We start from the raw sequence: 14,734 nt of genomic DNA on the forward strand, positions 1-14,734 counted from the left end.
CAATTTTGTCATTTCATTTGAACATACTCGGATATCTGCTTTATATTTCATGAGTTTTAGATATTAGATTATTCAGAAGATTTTGAAAAATTTCCCTCTTGACCGGAGATGCTCTCAAGCCACCAAGACCTTCCAGAAGGAACTAAAATCCCAATTTTTCACAGCCCATCTCCACTACTCAAAAATCCCCTCCACAACCTATGTCACAAATGCCTCAATGTGGCAATGGCTCCGGACCACGGAAAATGAAAACTCCCCTCCCTCCTCGGACAAGGTTCAATCAAATTCCAATACACAATTCCAGGGCCTTATTCGCAATTTATATAGCCTATGGCACAAAACGAGCGCTCTCAGAAGTGGTATGTGCGTGTATAGCCTTCCCAGTGGTACTTATTAATCAACCACGAAAGATGATAGGCTGAGTTGGCCCCTTTTGGGATTTGAGCCTGTGGCCTACAGGTTACCCACAGACCTATGAAATGGTGATTTAGTCATTGTTGTTTTATAAGGTGCCAGCCATGAGCGAACTGGCTATATAGCACCCTAAAAGGAAAGAAGGAAAAGGGTAGACGAAATCTGATTCTTATCAACCATGGAACATTCCAAATCAGTTAAGTGCATGGAGGGGAAAAAGGGGGAAAGTGCAGTACCTTACCAAGCAAGAGAACATTACACTAAGTGCAGGTAAGTCCATGAGGTGCTGGAAATTTGGAACGGCTGTTTCACAGGGAAGCCGTCAATACACTGAGAGCGAGATAAGATTGGTTCCGGTATGTGCCGATATAACCTAGAATTAAACTACGTTTTGATTTTGATGAAAGAATTTCTCTTTATTGAGTAAGAAGATGTAGAACATTGATGATGCCGAATAAACCACCACACACGGCCCCCGGAGGAAACGGTGAATGTTTTTTACACATGCCATGTGAAGTCACTATTTGAACACAGTCCCTGAAGAAGACGAGGTCTACAAAGCCATTTTGGCACGTCGCCGAAACTAGTGAACACTTGCCGACAGTTTATTTTGCCAAACAATTAAAGAAAGTGGGCGAACGTCCTTTCTTTCTTATTTGGTGACTTGTATTGATTTCTGATGCAGTATTTATTTTATTTATTTTCAAAATGTGTAAAGCGCACTAGCAGCCCAGAGGCATCGAGGTGCTGTTGCAAAAAAGTGTTTCAGTTACAAGGGTGATTCGTTGCTCAGGGTTACAATGAGCGTAGAGCCTTACAGTAGTAGATGGTTGCATAGACGGTTACAGGTTACATTGACAGGTGGTTACGGGTTACATTTACCCAACAGTTCCAGTGCGGCTATAGGCAAACAGTCATTTAGTTTCTTTAATAGGGATGTGCCATCTTTTTTATGATTAACAGCTACTGTTCGGTGCACTTTTAATATATGTATTTATGATTTAATCTGTTTTCTAGGGTTTCACTGAGCTTGCAGTATTTCGTTAATGTTCTTTGTATCATTTGTATGTTATCTTGTCGTGACATATCGAGCAATCTCAAGGAGATGGGTAGGTGTTTCGTAGGTTGGGTAGTGCAGGGTTCAGCAATCTGCCCCCTAATTAGGACCTCTGGCACCGGTCCTTGGTGAGGGAAAAAGTGTCTGAAGATATTGGAACCCATGTAGGACAGCTATGTTTCCGCTGAGTGGAAATTGGTCTGGCCCGCCAGTAGGCTTGATGAATGAGTGCCATGGAAAAGGTGATCGGCTCTCCGCAGGAAGACCATGATGGAACTTAAGGTCTGTGGGGTATGTGGCCTCTGGGTCAGGGTGTCAGGCCCAGGAGCAGCCTGGCAGCCTCCTTTATTTTATTAATTGTCACTGACGGGTGATATGGAGAGCACCAGGGCTGTAGTCATCCCCACTTTGAGACATGTCCACGAGTGGCAAAATGCTCTTTAGCGTATGGAGGTGAATATGGGATTTCCTGGTGATCCCCTGTATTTGCGAATCGAAGGAAAGCAAGACATCATAGGTGATAGCCAAGTTCTTTCATGCACCCAAGAGTAGCGCGGTGTCTTTGCTATCTCGCCAGGCAAAAGGCTGGGGAGGAGGAATGGGGGAGCTGATATGGATCATCTCTGTTTTAGACCATTTGAGGCAAAAGCGACTGTCAATCATCCATCCATTGTTGCAACAATGGCTGGATGATTGACTGTGGTTTTTTCCTCAAAAGTCTGACTGCTCTCCGAAGCTATATTCTAGATTGGATATATGAAATTATTATTTCATTTCATTTTATTTGTGCTGTTTATATAGTGTGGACCTGGCCCAACAGGGCACCTGGCCGCTTTTCAGTGATGGTGGGATTACTTCCATAGCTGTACAACCTCCAGTTGCTTGCTCCAGAGTTTACAGAGAAGAAGAACTTGCAATGGAAAGGTGGCCCGATCCAAACGCTGACTTCGGCAAAATAAGCCTAGCGGAAGTTTAAGAAGTAGTTTAGAGTGTTGGCCCAGTGGTGAATGGGGCTTTATAGAGCACAAACGAAAGAGTTTCGAGTTTGTACCATAAGATTAGAAAGGAGTGGGCATTTCTCTGGTCTGATGGCATAGAGATCCAGAGTGCGAGAGCGTAAGCTGAGAAAGCCTGTTTCTTAGTATTTTCTTTGCATATCCTGATACTGGATCATTGATACCATCATTCCTCATTGTTCCTAAATGTATTTTAGGATTTCTTTTTTATGTTTTAAGAGTCCTGTATTTTCTTTTTTGCATCCTGGAGCTGAATAATGAGGACAGGCAACCCACGGTATCCAGTGATAAAGGCACTGTGAAAACGGCCACGAGGTGGTGTCATTTCCCTAAAAAAGCACCCTCCAGACAATCAAAGACTTTCCCCAAATATTCTAGGATTGGAGGTAATAATATAAAATTATACCCGTCCTAGAATATTTGGGGAATGTATTTTAGGGGTCAGAAAAAAAAAAAAGTCACCTACCTGGTGACTTTTTCACAGCGATCTTATCACATGGAACCCGACCCACACGCTTCCTCAAAGTTGCCTTATTTGCACATTTCAAGTTTACATGGTGCACCCCCCATGCTTCCATCACCACCAGAGACGCTACTGAGCTGTTTGGCCCAACCCTACATCTGCTCCTGAGACTCAGGCATCCAATATAAGCCTCTTAATGTCCAGAAGCACCGATCCAGGTGGGGCGCTGTGTTGAGCAGAAGCAGCGTGTGGGGCTGACATACTGCTACATGCATTTTAGGCCTTAGACTGGGAGTACCAACTCATTTTGCTGGGTACTCAAAACAAATGGCGCTCAGGGCCGTGAAACAAAGGGTGAAAGACGTACAGCACAGGGCTTCTTCGCGATGAGCCGCTAAACTCCCATATTTATCGCAGACACTGTGGTTCCCCATCCTATCCATTTGTTTGGCTAAATATTGCAAAGTACAGCACAACCTCTACCTATAGGTCCTTATATTTGCTGGGTGGGGTCACAATACGGTCAGGTTGGCGACTTTAAACAAAAATGCATTAATGATGCACCATCTGGGCTATCAAACACTTTCCCAAATATTCTAGGACTGGGGGTAATAATATATAATTATACCCCTCCTAGAATATTTGGGCAAAGACTTTTGATAGCCAGGAAGAAGTAGCCAGAACCTGGGGGTCATTATTACATGGAACCCACAATACTCCTCTGTGGACAAGCCCTTGCGCTTCAAAACCACTACGGACCAGACTGGTGCAGTACCAAAGCCTATGAACCTAACACAGTACATAGAAAGGACTGCCCTGTTCGCCCCTGTTTATCATATTGCCATGAGTGTTCTGTTTCCGTGAGCATGGGGGCAGCGATACCTAAATAACGGTAGCACGTCCATTTTACTGCCTAGCATCATACTGAAGCAATGGACATTCCATCGGCTAGGGAGGCATGGCATGCACTTAGCTGGCCCAATGGCACCAGCACTGCAGTGCCACCAAGTGGACAGTGATAGTATGGCACTGGCTGGGATCCCAACAGTGACCAGCAGTTAGTGTTAAGTCTTGGGAGGAGCTGGGGCAGCAGAGCAGAGTGGGCGATGAGTGTGTTGCCCATGGTGTCAGGTTGTCCTTTGTGTGTGTCATGCACGTTTGGTGTTAACCTTATAGACGACTCGTCCTTCTGCAAGGTGCGCTTACCTCTGCCCGTTTCTGTCACGACCGCTGGGCACTGGCGGCTGTGGGAGAGGTGGAAGCGAGGCCGCCATTGATTGTGCCGCCACGTTTTCTCCTTGACCGTATCATCGGTCTAGTCTTTTTCAACATGGCCGCTGCCTATGCATATTTACTTCCACACGCTAGGCAATTCGGCGCGTTGCAACTTCGGATTTCCCTCTGTTGCTCTCGCTCCCTTATTGTTTTCTCTTTGGCGGTGCTCCGCCCTTGCTGTTTTGGGGCTCCCTGGCCCTTGTGCTCTTTCCCTTGTGCTCTTTCTCTTCCAGCCTTCCCAGTGTTTATCTTCCCAGTTGGTACCCGATTTCGCTCCTTTTCCTGGCTGTCTCTTTCTCGGCTCCTTTCTCTTATTCAGCTGGTCCCTCGTGTACCCTCTCTCTACCTTGGATATATTTCGGATTGAGCTCCCTGAGTTTTCCGTTTATCTGGTTCCTGCCTGCTCAAGTACTCCGGAGGGGTTTTTATGCCATTCGGGCTTTTCCCCTCACTCCGTTGTTAGTCCGTCGCAGAGGGGGGTCACCGTGCCACCTGTTACCGGAGCCGCGGTGGCTTCCTTTCGAGGCTGACCTTACCTTCTACAGAAGAAGAGTCTTCCCACTCTCCACGCCAGAAGAAAGAAGTTTAATTCAAGCTCAGGTGAGGAGGAAAGGGAACGGGAGTACGACCGGTGTCCTACTGATGAGGAAGACTTTATTGAACAATCTGATAAATCGGTTAGTCCACCAGCTCATATTGACAGATTGCAACGCCAAAGTATTGAGATGGCAACCCCACAACAACTCCAGGAACTAGTCGCTGCCGTACAAGGTTTGAGTCAGGAGGTTCAGACTTTAAAGGCAGACAATGCCGCCCTTCAACTAAGGGTTGCTGCTCAAGAACAGCTTACTGCCGATCTTCCCCCCCTACCCTTGGTATCAGGCAAATTTGATGGCACCGAGAGGAAAGTAAAGGAATTCCTTGATGCTTGTGATATTCACTTTGCTTTCCGAAGAGGCACCTTTTCCACCCAGTGCTACAAGATTATTCAGCTTTCAAAGACCTTCTCAAACAGACTTTCCTTCATACGGAAACAGCCTTTTTAGCCAGTGAAGACCTCCTTGACGTGCGTCAAGGAAATTCAGACTTGCTTTCCTATCTGTCCGCTTTCAAACGAATAGCAGCGGAGGCTGGTTGGCAAGAAGAAGCACAGTATACCATATTCCGGAGGGGTTTGCGGGAGGACTTAAAGGACGAACTAGCCAGAATTCCCCGCCCAGACTCTTTCTCCGATCTCATCAAGGCGATAATTAGGATCGATTATCGCATGACCGAAAGAAAGAACGAGAAGAAGAAGACTCGTCCTCCCGGATTTTCCCTTGAAGCCCACACGTCGACCTCCTCACCTGTTACTCGTCCACCTTCCAGAGACGAACCAATGCAGATTGGTACCACCCGAGCCCCTTTGACAGCGGAAGAAAAGAAGAGAAGGCGAGAAGGCAATCTGTGTCTTTATTGTGGTTCGACAAGACACCTTTTGAGGGACTGTCCTGACGTACCCCCGAGGAGGCCGGGAAACGAACGCCCTCAGTAGTCGGTGGAACAGATTATCGAGGGGCGTCAGCTGGTTCCTATGCTACACTTTCTGTGACCTCTGCCAAAACCTCCGAAGACCATCGATTGATGGTAGTTGCCGTTCAGCTCCAGTTCAGAGGACAACAGATAGAGACACAAGCCCTGCTTGACTGTGGATCTGCCGGAAATTTTCTAGACACTGTGTGGGCTGACAAGGTGGGCCTTCTCCGATTACCAAAGAAGGAAGACCAGAAGGTAGAAGGGGTGGATGGTACTCCTTTATGCTCCAGACCCATAACCCACACCACTGAGGAAGTCCAGGTATCTATTCAACTGCATTCCGAGTTCCTTAAGTTCGATATCATTAGGGCCGCCCATTTTCCTGTGATATTGGGAATTGGTTGGCTCCGCAGACACAACCCAACAATAAATTGGACAGACAACCTGCTGAGCTTTCACTCTTCTTTTTGTAAAGAAAGGTGTCTCCCGGAACCGATGTTTGAAAAGGTAAAGACTATATGTGCTACTGAGAATAACTCCATCCACAATTTACCCAGGATATTCGAGGAATTTGCTGACATATTTAAGGAACAACAACCTTCGGTACTCCCCCCTCATCGGCCGGAAGATTGTAATATAGACCTCATACCTCAGGCCTTGGTTCCTTTTGGAAGAATGTACCCCCTATCCTTGGCTGAAAAGGCAGTTCTCCGGCGCTACCTGGATGACAATCTTGCTAACGGATTGATCCGACCATCAAGATCCCCAGCAGGTGCTTCTTTATTTTTTATACCTAAGAGAGACACAAAGGAGTTGAGACCTTGTATTGATTACAGAGGTCTAAATCAAGTCACGATCAAGGACAGATATCCCATGCCCATAATCTCGGAGATACTTGAAGCCGTTCAGGGATCGGTGTTGTTTACGAAGCTCGATCTTCGGAATGCATACCACTTGCTTCGGGTTAGATCCGGTGATGAATGGAAGACTGCTTTCCGCACTCCATACGGGCTTTTTGAGTACCGAGTGATGCCATTTGGACTAGTAAATGCTCCCTCTATTTTCCAGAGGTTTATGGATCGCATATTTTCCGATCTATTGGGGATCAACACAGTAGTATACCTTGATGACATCTTGATATTTTCCCGGAAGAAAGAAGAGCATTCTTCCCAGGTATTGGAGGTGTTACACCGACTCCGTACACATCATCTATTGGTCAAACCAGAGAAATGTGCTTTCGCTAAATCATCCATACCCTATTTAGGGTTTATTCTCTCTGAAGAAGGTATAACCATGGATCCCGAGAAGGTGGAAGCCATTCTCTCATGGCCATCTCCTTCCTCTGTAAAAGACATCCAGAGGTTTTTAGGTCTGGCAAACTTTTATCGGAAATTTGTTCCGGGGTTTTCAAGACTTATCCTGCCCATCACTTCTCTACTAAAGAAATCCTCTAAACCTTTTCTTTGGAATGAAGCAGCTGAAGATAGCTTTACCAGTCTCAAAGGAAAGTTCTGCACGGCTCCTATTCTTCGGCAACCAGACCAATTGAAACCTTTCATTATGGAGACCGACGCTTCTGCTGCTGCAGTAGGTGCCGTTCTTCTCCAAATCAACCACGGCATGGAACATCCGATAGCCTATTTTTCCAAGACCTTAACAACCAGTCAACAAAACTACTCTGTCATCGAGAAAGAGCTACTGGCTATGAAATTGGCTTGTCTGGAATGGAGACACCTACTTCAAGGAAGTATGCACCCGTTTCAGATACGTACTGATCATAAAAATCTGCAGATTTTGAGGCAACAGGAATGCTATAACACCCGACAAGCCAGATGGGCACACTTCTTTGCTCAGTTTCATTTCACCATCACATATATTCCAGGCTCTCAAAACCAAGTTGCTGACGCGTTGTCTCGAAGAAACGGAGTACACCAGTCAGATCAGAAAGAACTCATGTTTCCCCGTTCTAAGATCGTTCTGGTGGTATCGTCTTTTCTGGAAGAGGTTAAGGGGGCTTATACTCCTTTAGAAGGTCCCACTCCCACTCTAAGAAATTTACCTGTCGAGGAAAAGGATGGACTGTATTTCAACCAAGGAAGACTAATCTTACCCACACATGACCTTCAAGTACGAGCCCTTAAGTGGTGTCACGACTCAAAAGTTGCGGGTCATCGCGGCCTGCGAGGTACTCTTGAACTGCTCCAAAGAACCTTCTTTTGGCCCAAGATGCGAGCAGACACTCAGGCTTATATTCAAAAATGTTTGACTTGTTTACGTAACAAGTATTCCACCCAGAAATCGTTGGGGTTACTTCAATCCAGCCCGATCCCTCCAGGTCCTTGGATTAACATTTCTACGGACTTCATCGTCGACTTACCTAAATCCCAAGGGTGTACATGCATTATGGTAACAGTCGATACCTATTCCAAACTGGCACATTTCTCCCCACTGTCTGGCATACCTTCTGCTTCACTCACTGCTGAAGTCTTTCTTAAAGACATATTCAGATTGCATGGACTCCCGCAAAAGATTGTATCAGATCGTGGCAGCCAGTACACCTCTAAGTTTTGGTCAGCTTTATGCAAACTGTTGGGTATTGAGAGGGCTCTTTCTTCTGGATTCCATCCTCAGACTAATGGCCAAACTGAGAGGTTAAACGGAACCCTTGAACAATATCTGAGATGTTTCGTAAACCAGTCTCAAGACAATTGGGTTTCTCTTCTCCCTACTGCCGAGTTCTCGTACAACAATGCGATGCATGCTTCTTTAGGTATGAGTCCTTTTTATTGTACTTATGGATATAACCCCAGATCTATTATACCCACTTTCTGGAAGGAAACTCCTATCCCGTCGATTGAGTCGGGTTTGGCACAGCTGAGAGAAGCTCACTTATCTGCCAAACAGAGTCTTAAAGAGGCAAGCATTCAATACAAAGACCAAGCAGATCGCCACCGGAGACAGGTACCGATGTGGGAGAAAGGTACAAAGGTTATGCTATCTACTAAGTTTCTACCCCGATGGGTCAGACCTTCCAAGTTGTCCCCCCGGTATATTGGACCTTTTACCATCCTGACCAAGATCAACCCAGTGGCTTACCGCCTCAAGTTACCTAAGTCTCTCAGCCGTGTTCATCCGACTTTTCATTCTTCACAGCTTCGCTCTTATGTGGCTGATGGGAGAAGGCAGAGAGTTCCCAGACTTCACATTCCGCCCGACCCTAACTCTGAAGTATACGAGGTCTCCCACATCAGGGATTCCCGTTACCATAAGGGACGCCTGGAATATCTTATACACTGGAAGGGCTTCCCTTCGTCCGAGGATTCCTGGGAACCCCGATCTTATGTTAACGCACCCCGTTTGCTACACCGGTTCCACAACCTACATCCCGGCAAACCCGGGGGGTATCGCCCTAGAGGGGGGCATACTGTCACGACCGCTGGGCACTGGCGGCTGTGGGAGAGGTGGAAGCGAGGCCGCCATTGATTGTGCCGCCACGTTTTCTCCTTGACCGTATCATCGGTCTAGTCTTTTTCAACATGGCCGCTGCCTATGCGTATTTACCTCCACACGCTAGGCAATTCGGCGCGTTGCAACTTCGGATTTCCCTCTGTTGCTCTCGCTCCCTTATTGTTTTCTCTTTGGCGGTGCTCCGCCCTTGCTGTTTTGGGGCTCCCTGGCCCTTGTGCTCTTTCCCTTGTGCTCTTTCTCTTCCAGCCTTCCCAGTGTTTATCTTCCCAGTTGGTACCCGATTTCGCTCCTTTTCCTGGCTGTCTCTTTCTCGGCTCCTTTCTCTTATTCAGCTGGTCCCTGTTGTACCCTCTCTCTACCGTGGATATATTTCGGATTGAGCTCCCTGAGTTTTCCGTTTATCTGGTTCCTGCCTGCTCAAGTACTCCGGAGGGGTTTTTATGCCATTCGGGCTTTTCCCCTCACTCCGTTGTTAGTCCGTCGCAGAGGGGGGTCACCGTGCCACCTGTTACCGGAGCCGCGGTGGCTTCCTTTCGAGGCCGACCTTACCTTTTACAGAAGAAGAGTCTTCCCACTCTCCACGCCAGAAGAAAGAAGTTTAATTCAAGCTCAGGTGAGGAGGAAAGGGAACGGGAGTACGACCGGTGTCCTACTGATGAGGAAGACTTTATTGAACAATCTGATAAATCGGTTAGTCCACCAGCTCATATTGACAGATTGCAACGCCAAAGTATTGAGATGGCAACCCCACAACAACTCCAGGAACTAGTCGCTGCCGTACAAGGTTTGAGTCAGGAGGTTCAGACTTTAAAGGCAGACAATGCCGCCCTGCAAGACAATATCAGTGTAAGAAGGGAATAAAAGTGCTCGTGATTGTAATGATCAGGTTTTAGCTGGCATGGCACCGTCCTACTGCATTACTCTATGCAGCCCTGTGTTCCTCAAGCGTCTAAGCGCTGTATTAACAGTTATTATTTCCCAAAGTAATGGTACTTCATTTGTCGACCTCGATACGATGACGGACTCAGTTAGGCCTTCTGGGGGATTCGAACTTGCAAACTGAAGTTTACCTCCATGTCTGGTTGAGCGCTTAACTTGTGAACTATCAACCCGAATTCTTATTGACAGTGTACTGCATTCTAAGAGCATGGGCCATAGTCCCTTTCAGTGAGTGGTTTTGATTGGTCCCTAGGCTCACAGTAACGGCACCAGTGCACACATAATCCCATATGCCACACTGGACATCAGCGCCTTCCAGATGTGGTGATGGGCACTGTCGCTCTTGGAGACCTATGGAAGGAGTTCCATTTTAATAATCGTGGACAACAAACTCACTACAGATTCTGCTCTGCTGCCCCCTCTCCTACCCACACACTGTACAGCGTTCGGCTGCTCTCAAGCTAGTTCAGGCTTTAAACAATACAATTACATTAAATTGATGTTCTAACAGAGTGAGTTACTCCGGTGGTGTTAACATGACTCATGGCAATTTCGGGGGAAGTAGAAGGTGCACTGCCTCGTCCTGCTATGATGTCCGTGCTGTTGTACTGTACACATGGCCCCCACCTGCTGAGGATGTTGAGGCCAGTGTGGGGATCAGCACTAGGGTGATGGAGAGAAAGCAGCTGCGAGATGCACACTCAGCCCTGGAAGTGCAGACTGAAGGAGTAGGGGCAGAGGATGATCGATTAGTAGAAGGGCAAGCAGCAAGAACAGTCTTCCTGAAAGATGGAGGGCATATTACTACTAAAGCTTAAACTCCACACAATTCCATGTCTGTCCAACATCGGTCTGTTTCACTTCCTCCAATAAGTGTTCTTCCCTGACCAGGAAGTCTGACATCTTTTATTTCAGAAAGCAGCATGCTGTAACTGAAATACAGTGCCTGGTTCAAGTAGCATGGATTTCCCACCCAAAACTTCCACCTTGACAGTTCCACTACTGATTATAGTCCTTTCCCTATTTTGAACAGTTTTCTATACCTGTTGCATGGATCCGGACCCTCTACCAAAGCAGATGTCCTTTCTCCCGGCTAACACCGTTCCCCAGACTTCACCTAACCCCTGGAGTGCCTTTCCTTTGAGGGAAACACGTGAAAGGATTCTTATGGTGTTCAGTCATGGGGCAGAAATACAGGCTGGAGAAATGAAGCAGTCAATCCGTGGCTTCTGAATGGATGAAAGTGAAGTGCAGGCAACACTCTTCAGCTGGAGGGTGGGTGTGACCTGCTACAGCTTAATGCTGTTACCTACAGAGCACCCCCTATCACTCCTCCCTACCTAGCTGCAACACTCTGCACCTCCTCCAGTAGCCAGGCCATCACTAGCCGTGGGATGAAATTGACGCACAAGGAAGATAAAAGGAATTCAAGACCTTACTCTTCAGCGCTACGAAGGCTCCTTGCGTTCCCGCATCACATACCATCCCATGGCTGGAGCCTCCCATACCACATACTGTAACCTCATTGGTACCCAATATATTACCCGCATTGACATTTACACTGCTCTGTTGCTTCCTAGCTAGGTTTGCGCTATATAATACCCCAAAAACCTACCCAGTACCACTCAGTTGGATTGACTTAAATTGAGAAGGAAATTCCTGAAGCCACTCTTCAGGGAGAGACACACTAGATCAATGGTGGAGGCCATGATGTTATGTAGTCTCTGTACCAACAGCCTGACTTTACACTCGACATCTCATGATCTCATGTAGGCCTGGAAGAGCAGACAGACCAGATTGTCGACTGTGCATTCTCGCTAGTTATACTATCCCTAGACAATGTCCCCTCTGGAGTTTCAATAATAATTGGGGCTTACAAGACCCTTTTGGAGGATGTCAGATTAGCACAGGCAATATTTATTTATTTATTCATTCATAAAGAACACAGCAGCCTAAAGGCATTGCAGCGCTGTAACAGAGGTTGTGAACATCTATGCATGGTTATAGTATGCGTCATGTTAGGTACATTTGTACAAGGTTAGATTGTTGAACGCCGCTTAGAAATACACTTTATTCTGATTAGTTGAATAAAAGGGTTACACTGATAGTGAAAATGAATATTGACGTGTACCTTTCAAGTTGTTATATCTTCATACTTTGGGGAATGGAAATTTAGTTTTGCACAAGTCCAAAAGTGATTTTCCGTGAACATCTTACTATCTGCAATGCATTGTATCGGATCTATTATGGTATTTTGTTAACAGGCTTTTTTGATTGTGACATGTGTTTTTGTGGTGTTCTTGCCGAAATAAAGCTCAACCGAACTGTCTTAACTTAGTGTCCCTCAAAGTCCAAGAGGAGCACAGAGAGGCAGCTCACCCTCTCACCTGGGCCCCCAATGAGAAAAGCCTCTGCCCCCCCTTCAGACTCCCCACATCTCCGCCCATGCTCCAGGTCATGCCAATGCTTAGCTGGTAGATCCCTGCAGAAGGCGAGGAGCATCGCCTAGTAGGTGGCGAGCTCTCTGCAGAGCTCTGGTTCATTGCACGGGGCAATTGCGACAGAAGCCATTTGGGGGCCTAGTACGGAAACCCACCCCTTTTCCCTTATGGTCTTTCTCTTGTAAGAATTGATCCGAGGTGAAGATCCAAACCTGGGTCCTCTAATTTCTGCTGCCTGCTCAGCAGGGGTGTGTCCACGGAGTGGCACTTGCTACCCTTGGAATCTGATTGGCCACGCCAGGTGACACCCCATTATCCTAAACTATGATCAGTGTGTGTGTGTGTGTGTGTGTGTGTGGACACGCGCGCGCGTGCGCGCATCCTCGTACTTCATGTCACCCCTGTATAAGTCAGTACTCCACTTGGTCCACCCCAGTCAAGAGTCTGGACACGCCACCGCTGCTCAGAGGCCTGTCCTGAGTGGGGTTGAGGATAACTCTTGTACTGAGGAATACTGAGGTTCCATTCATCTCTCTACCAGTCTTGGCCATTGGTCCAAGGCAAGTGTTGGGGGGCCTCACTTTGCTCCTGTTTAGTACTTATATTGACAGAAAGTACTGGTGCTGAGCTGTGAATCAGTGGCCATTTGGGTGTCTAGGGTGCTAGTGCTGCTAATGACTGCAAGCTGTGGCACTGAGAGCGATTAGGTGCATGGACATTATGGTGAATTAAGCCAGTGGCACTGATCATGTCTGGGGCAGTGACACTTACTGGAGGCTCTAGTACTGACCATGACAGGGGGTCAAAGGAGCTGACTGTGAAAGCTGATGAGGACTGTGGGAATCAGTCACTGATGTGCTCTGGGGCTCCACTAACAATGGTGACTGGTGGTCTGCAGCTGGTGGTTACTGGAGGTGAAGTTGCCCTGACACTGCTTGTGTTTGAAGGCACCAGCACTTAGGGGTTCTGGAGTGCACTGATGGCAGCCTGATCACTAATTCTGAAGGTGGCTGTGGAACGATGGAACCAGTGGTGATTGGGGCATTCGTTTTGATAGTGACTTGCAGAAACAAGAAATGATGGCGAGTGGGGAAGTGGTGTTCGTACTGACTGATGGAATAAGTCTGATTGTGGCTGCGATGCTGATGTGACCGAGGGTACAGATTCTGATTGGGGATGTAACACTAATTGTTCTATGTTATTTCACAGTTTTTTTTGGTAGGACATTTTACCGCAAATGTATGCAGCGGAGACCCCCGCGTCCTCCGCTCCCCAACTCCCCCTACCTTTATTACCCTAACCCACCCCCCCACATACATTTGCAGTAAAATGCGGTGGAAACAATTCAACAAATTCTCCCTCGATGGAAAAACCTGCGTTGGAATCTTCCTATCCCACACCGATAGTGAAAGGAGGCAGCGTGCTGAATGCTACTGGGTGTGCTGTGCTACGGGAGTCTGTGGAGGCATGGCAATCAATGTGTTAGAGGATACCAGCACTGATGGTGGGTGGAGTTCACTAGTACCTTTTCAGGACTAAGGTTCACTGGCATTGTTATCAGCTTGAGCACTAATAATGACGGCAACTATGGAATGCTGACACTGATGGTGACTAGGGCACTAGTGTTGATTGTGAGTGGTATTGACGATGACCAGGGGCACTAGCACAGATTATGACAGGGGGAATCTGACACTGATAGTAACTGGGGCACGCATGCTGTTGGTGAATGGGGCTCATGTACTGATTGTGAGTGTGAGCATGGTATTCATGTGATCTGAACTCACTGTACAGTGGGCACTGATGCTGCGGACTGGAGCACTATTCACGATTGTTACTGGGGACACAGCATTGTGAGCGGGGCACGGTATTCATAGTAACTGGACTCACTGTGCAGTGGGTACTGATGCTGCCTCGACTAGTCTGGCACGGATGCTGACTAGAGCACTATTCACGATTGTGACTAGGTACACAGCATTGTGAGCGGGGGCTTGTTATTCATGCTGACCTGGGTGCACTAGTATAGATGTTGGCTGGGACACTACTGCTGATGTGAGCAGGTGGCAGGCACAGATGCCAGCTTGGGGGCTCTGACAGTGACGGGGACTGGGGCAATGATACCAATGGTGAGGACCGTGCTACTTGCTAC

General features: G+C 47.3%; 1 protein-coding gene across 2 annotated transcripts in view; it reads left to right on the top strand.

Annotated features, from left to right (window-relative positions):
* The window catches only part of SEMA5B (semaphorin 5B), a 1,093,184-nt gene that overhangs the window by 885,176 nt on the left and 193,274 nt on the right, over positions 1-14,734 (top strand). The gene's annotated exons all lie outside the window — the stretch shown is intronic.

This window comes from Ambystoma mexicanum, chromosome 9 (assembly GCF_040938575.1).
Source record: "Ambystoma mexicanum isolate Mex_15411 chromosome 9, UKY_AmexF1_1, whole genome shotgun sequence".
NCBI classification, from domain to species: Eukaryota; Metazoa; Chordata; class Amphibia; order Caudata; family Ambystomatidae; genus Ambystoma; species Ambystoma mexicanum.